Source organism: Ambystoma mexicanum, chromosome 10 (genome assembly GCF_040938575.1).
Source record: "Ambystoma mexicanum isolate Mex_15411 chromosome 10, UKY_AmexF1_1, whole genome shotgun sequence".
Lineage (NCBI taxonomy): Eukaryota > Metazoa > Chordata > Amphibia > Caudata > Ambystomatidae > Ambystoma > Ambystoma mexicanum.
This window is the reverse complement of record NC_090932.1, coordinates 212891670-212898518: the sequence shown is the minus strand read 5'-3', so window position 1 is coordinate 212898518 and position 6849 is coordinate 212891670. Positions and strand designations below refer to the sequence as shown.

The 6849-nt window shown below is 50.3% G+C and overlaps 1 long non-coding RNA gene across 1 annotated transcript; it reads right to left on the bottom strand.

The window, feature by feature from the left end:
- Nucleotides 1-848: 848 nt before the first annotated feature.
- LOC138491286 (uncharacterized) lies at nt 849-5606 on the bottom strand. The gene is made up of 2 exons (XR_011275987.1): nt 5544-5606; nt 849-965 (listed from the first exon to the last, which is right to left on the bottom strand). It is a non-coding gene; the product is annotated as an uncharacterized lncRNA (long non-coding RNA).
- Between the last annotated feature and the right edge of the window lie 1243 nt (nt 5607-6849).

The following is a 6849-nucleotide window of genomic DNA, read 5'->3' as shown; positions in this document are numbered from 1 at the left end:
CGATAACTGCCCGACTCCCACCTCCCCACCTTCATGATCGCCCGTGGAGACATGCCCTGCTGAAAGGCAGTGGTAGCTGCGCCTATCCTGAAACTATGGGTAGACCACCCCTCCCCCTGAATTCCCAAGGCCTTCAAGGCCATTGTCAGCACCTTGCGAAATTGAAATACAGAGAGGGGGGAAGTGTCGACGTGGGTTAGCAGGGGGCCAGCGCTTGTAGTTCTTATTTGTATAACCTCTAGAAAAAGTGCACAGGGCAGCAATACGCCAGGGGGGGGGGCCCATGTAGGCATATGTGAAAACCTTTTCCTTGCTGATCCGTCTTGCTTTTCCTCAACCATATACTGACCCCTCCACCTGAGTCTTTGTGGAACAGGGATACATCACCCAAAGCAATGTCCCCCCCCAGATGTGTCTTTTTTGGATGCAGAAACTAGCTCACTAATCCTAAAGGCCCCAAAAAAGGCCCATGCAAACGCCAACCTGAATAGAGCCGTTTCGTATTCGCCGAAGCATATGCTAGGTAATATGGCCAACAACCTCACCATTAACCCAAAGTCAATTGGTTTGCGCACGTCCTCAGACCTTGGCTCCGAACGGGCCCAGCCTTTCCATGCCGAGCGCACACAAAACCCCTTTGTGGGATCACCCCTCACCTCCAACTTGGAGTGGAAGGCAACCGCCGCCAGGTGCGACGCCGCCCAACTCTTTGACAATCCTTCTGAGTGCGCCCAAACCACTAAAGTGTGTACCTGTTCCTCCGCGGTCTGTTTTTCACACTGTAGATAAGAAATCACCTCTTGAACTTACCATACCTTGCTGGTATCTGCATCTTAATCCGGGCATGAGTGAGCGCTCACTCAACTCTGCGAGTGCCCTGTCCACACCACCAACTGCCACCATTCCTTTTTGAACTGTGCTCCCTCAAGCTTGCCCTCCGGGTGGGCATTCCGGAACTTGGACCACTGAAAGCGAGAAAGAGCGTCAGCAGCAACATTTGCAGTGCCCGGCACATGTCGAGCCCTAAATTCAATGTTATGATATAAACATACTTCCACTAGTTTTCTGAGCAAGCTCAACATTGCTGGGCAAGAAGCAGACTGTAAGTTAATGGCCTGGACTACTGCATTGTTGTCGGACCAAACCGAAACCTCTTGTGAATCCTAGGCCACAACAACAATGCGACTACAATGGGGAACATCTCCAGGACCATTATGTTTTTTGTTCTGCCCTTCTTGCAACTCCCTTTATGAGCCCCTAACACCATCATTGTTTAATCCCACCAGCCGACCAGTAAGGCGACCAGCCTGCCTGAACTACATTGTTCAGCCATAATACCTGGCAGCTTGGCCACCAGCCAAAGTGAAATCGTAAACCCCTTGAATTTACAAAGACCAAGAGGACGCCGAACCTAAAAATGGTGTCCTAGGCGACAGGCTGCTGACTGGTCCCTTTTCTTCTAACAAAACAATCGCTTCATGAACATCAACAGTGACTGCCGCACAAGGATGTGAACCTCGGTGCTGCACCAAATGGTCCCGAAAAATCTGTGCCGCACCATTAACCACTGTGGCTGCACCCTCAAAATAAATTAATTTAGCATTTTATATAGCGTTACAAACCCTCCGGTATCTGAGCGCTGCTTATTATTGCCCAGCGTGTGGTGCTCATTTATCGACCTCGGAAGGATAAAAAGGATGAGTTTGTCCCTGCCGGGATCCATTGTCTTTCAGCCTTGAAGCCTGAAACCGTATTATCCCACAAAAGGTTCCTAATCTTTGACCTTAAACTTATGCTTTATGGCGGCAGCTCTGAGATCCATTCGTTCCACCTTACATTATAAATTCCACTTCCATCTCTTTTGAAAGCTGGGGCTACGGCCGAAAGTAAACGAAGGAAAGTAAAAACGAAGGAAGGAAACATAAGCTAACTTGCCCCACCTATGCCCATGCGGCAAACCTTTCCAGTATCCACCCCACATCAATGGCAGTTAGAGCCCCACCGATCGATGCAGCCTTACCCGGAGAGCAGGGAACCACGGGGCAACATGGTAAACTTATGCCTGACAGACGGCATTGTCTGGGTGGCGGGGTGGCATAGTTAGCAATACAGCGTACTCACGACCCGACAAGGAAATTGCGCTGAAATATGAGACATTGCCCAAGTAAAGCCACACTTAGGACACCAGTCTAACATGCTTGGGAATTGCACTCCCTTCTGCGGTGCTCGGGACAATGTGCCTGTAATGAGCGGCTAAGACACCTTTGCATGGCACTCCAAAGCAGTAACACACAATCGTCCATGCAATGACGGTTTTTTATTTGAACCCAGTGTCTCTGACCGATGCAGCATGAGGGCATAACACCAACCATTCACCCTTGCGGCGTGGTTGAAATATACCGATGCACGGTGCTTGTCCCATTGTTGAAAGAGGGTAGTGGGCATACATAGCAATGCAGCGCCACACACTAGTTAATATTCCGCAATCGCGGCCAGACAAGGAAAGTGGCTGAATTATATGGCACACTGATATAAAGCCACACATAACCAAACATGTGCTAAACGCGAGGCCTCGTTTATACCTCCCCCAACCAAAGGTGGTCCTTATTCATCCACCTCGTGAGGGTGAAAGGCAGCCTCGGACTTGCTCGGGTTTCAAATCTGCGACCTGTAGAGAATCTACAGGTCGCCTCAGCAAGCGCTGCACCCACTGAGCTTCCCTTCTGGCTTGCAATATAGTGTAATCCCAGTTAACGCCCCCACCCTGTTTTCATCACTCGAAACAGATGGACCAATAACATACGCCAAATAAATGAATCCACTCTAAAAACTCTTTATCCTTCACAATGGCGCGGAATAATAAACGCATGCCAAACCCACCGACATGTCCCACGGCGAGCGGTACAAGTGGCGCGGCAGCCAAAAAAAAGATAAAATGTCAGATAAACCATAACGCCCATTTCATTGCACGTGGCACGGCGGCCCCGTGGTGCCTAAACATTGAAAATTGCACCACATCTTACCACCCCTAAAGGTACAGGTTTGCACCGCGGCTGTACAGCAATCATTAACGAACGATCGTAGATTCAACACACACCCAGCATCCCATGACACGTGGCGCGGAGGCAGCGCCAACAGTTTGAAATATGTACGCACCTAAACATTCAAATAAGCTCCACGGCCTACAACCAAAACAGACGGGTTTGCACCGCAATAATTACCAGTGGCACGGCGGCCCCAACTATCGTATGTTATATAAACTACAACCCGCATTTTATTAAAAGTGGCGCGTCGGCCACAACTATCGTATGACCAACTACAACCAACCACCAGCATTTCCTTGCACGTGGCGCGGCGGCCTCTTAAACATTTTAAGATATATGCGTGCCAGAATATTAAAATCTCGCTAAAGAAACGTGCGTACGACTGGCGCGGCGGCCCAACAGCTATCGTACAATATGAAAAATTATGATCTTTTTAAAATGCCCCTTAGGTTCCGGACATTGGATTAGAACACGGGTCTCCCGGCATTACAAGCCCAAGCCCTTACCGCTTGAGCCACTGGCGGCTTTGCTAACGAACCGAACTCAGGATCTCCTGTTTACTAGACAGGCGAGACAATTGGCGCTTGTAAAGGCTACAAACCCCCCTGTACAGAGCGCTGCGGTTTGGTTCGAACCCCCAACCAATTTAGATAATAATTTCACACTTCTATGGTGCTGTGAACCCTCGGATCTTTGTGCGCTGTCCCACCACTACCCACGGTGTGTGGCGCTCCTCCATCGAGCCCGGAAGGACAAATGGCTGCCCCGCCGGGATCGGAACCCACGTCAGCAGACTCTGGCATGGATGTCAAAGCATTGCTCTACTCGCTGTGCCACTCGTCAGGTTAGATACTAATATTTTTGGGACTATTATAGTGCTATGAACCTTCTGGGTATCGGAGGATGCAAAAGTTTGAGTTTGGCCCGCCGGGATGCAAAAGTCTGAAAAGCTACTTCAAACACCAGAAATTCTTTGTTCACGAAATTAAACGCGGCACAGCGCCTTATATAAAAAGAGCCGGTCATGTAAGGCATCATTACTACCCTGATGCACGGCGGCCCTGTTAACATCCCAGCAGTTCGAAGGCCATCCTATAAACAGAAACCACATAAAAATCGGCCTTGAAATAAACGCGGCACAAACGCATGAGGCACACAAATGCGGCACGGCGGCCAATAAAGACAGAACATGCCTTAAACCGAAGAGCTAACCACTGGGCTACGGAGATCCTATCCGTTAAATCTTCCCCAGTGGATACACGAGGCCCGGTGGCCCTGATAAATGCATGCGGCGCTGATACAAACATAAAATGCGGCGCGCCATTATATAATCAGAACAACGCGGCACAAAAACATAAAATGCGGAACATAATAATCGGCAATACATCCCCTGGAGATAGCAGACAGGGGATTAGACCTCAGGTCCTCAGCACTCAAAAACCAAGGACTTACCACCTGAGCCACTGGAGGCTTTAGTACCCGAGGCACATAACTGCAGCACATCACTGCGGCACGGTGGCCATAATACAAACTACTTCAACAGACCCGATACGTGTGGCTCTTGAATATAAACGCGGCACAGCGCCTTAATAATACAAAGAGCCGGCCATGTAAGGCATCTTCATTACCCTGCTGCACGGCGGCCCTGTTAACATCCCCCGTTTCGAAAGCCATCCCATAACAGCCAGAACATGCCCCAAAACTTTCTTTTAGATAAAACCTTTCCTGGTGGCACATGAGGCACGGCGGCCCTGATACATGCACGCGGCGCTAATATTCACTGCGGCCATGATACAAACATAAACAGCGGCGCGCCATAATAAAAACGAACGTGCCCAGGAGACTCCGCACCTTGCATTAGAACTCAGGTCTCCAGCATAACACGTCCAAGCTCTTACCACTTGAGCCACTGGTGGCTGTGCTAAACAAACATAAAATTGGGAACATATAAATCTGCTTTCCGTACACGCGGCACAGAACTGCAGGACGATGGCCCTAATGCAGACCGAACCCTCCATAAAAATGCCTTCGTGGTAAAAAATCATTACGAACACACGAGGCACGGAGGCCCTGATATTAACTGCGGCCCTAGTACAAACCAAAACGCCACAAATTCCTTTGTGGTAAAAAATTCCTTTGTGTACCCACGAGGCACGGCGGCCCTGGAATTAATTAATTTAAAAATCAGGGGACAGACGCGAACCGGCGACCCTTTCCATACCAGCTACAACAATTACAGCCTGTGCCACGCGATCGGCTATGCAGCACTCGGCGGCCCTGAATTACCTAAGGCAACACGGTTGACCTCCCCAGTTCGGCGCGTCCCCACCACGCAATCCATAATTTAAAAACAAAAGGAGATTGTGAAGGGGGGGATGAATGACGGTCGGCCCCAGCGCTGAACGGCGTATGCATCAGCAGATACTGCATTCCTCGGGTCCGCTCCAGCTGGCGCGGCGGCCAGCGAGCAGACCCTTCTCCCCTCCCCCCGATACTTACCAACTCCGTTGATTAACACTAGGCGGGAGCTGCAGGGCAAAAGACTGATGGCCTGCCGCTCCCACCCTTATAAGTGTCCCCGGGGAGATCTGACCGGAAGCCAGGTCCCCGGGGACACCTCTTCCGCCTCGCTGAGGTGGGAGGAAGAGGAGAGGCATGCCCAGCAACCGGAAGGGGGTGGCCAGAGGGGACAGCCCGCTATGTAGGCTGTCCCTCTAGTGCCCCCTGCGGGGGCCGGTCAGCCTCTGATACGACACGAGAATCTAAGGACAGCTTCGCCAATGCACATGACGCACACAGGCAAGTGTACCCCTCATCTCACCTTCATGTGCGCCGCATAGACTGCAATGGGATCACCCTCTCAGCAAACTTGCAATGACTTCATTGGGATCCCGGCCCGAATGAATTTACTCACAGAAAAGGGAACGATTGAATTAAGGAATGTAGCGGATTTCTGTCTAAAGTGGCTGCGTCAGGGGGGCACTTTAACAACCTGAGTTGCACCCACTTATGATATTCACAACGGAGACAATGTCCTCTTCCAGCCCCTTCGTAAATGGAAGTAACTCACCTCGACCCCTTCCCCGGTGGAAACGTGGTACACAGTAAAAAATCTCTTAAAAAAAAAAAAAAATCAAACACAAAATGGTATGTTTGTGTGTCTGTCTGTACCTGGATGTGTGTGTGTCGGAGAAAAGGGGAAATGTTTGTGGTGGGAAAGGGGGAAGCCCGCTAGCAGGTAAGTGTGAGTGTGTTTGTGTCAGTGTCTCTGTGGTGAGGGGTTGGGGCACTTGGGGGAATGTTTTGGGCAGGGGAGGGAGGCAGTGTGGGAGAAAAGGGGAGCTCAGCGGGGCGAGCGGGGCAGTGAAGCTTCTGATTTCGAGGAAATCCTGCCAGCACAGAAGAGAGTGGGGGCAGGATGGGGATTGACTTCAAGGGTGTGCAGGGACGTCATTTCACCAAAATGCCAGGGGTAGCGGAAGTGACATCACAACACCACGCCCCAAGAGTGACATCACAGGCTGTGATGTCATTTGGCCACACCCTGTGTGACATCACATGAAGTGATGCCATTTGACCACACCCTCATGTGACATCACAGAATGTGTCATCATACAGCATTATCCCTCAGTACACTAAGAAAAATATGGTTACGATATTGCATTGTGACATTTCATACAAGAATGAACCATCATATGTAGCAGTGTGTCAAGGCCCATGTTGCCATGGGAAGTGTATGAAGCCAAATCCCCTCTTTATGTGGATCCGCCCTGTTATTTCAACAGGACTACAGAGCAAAATCACA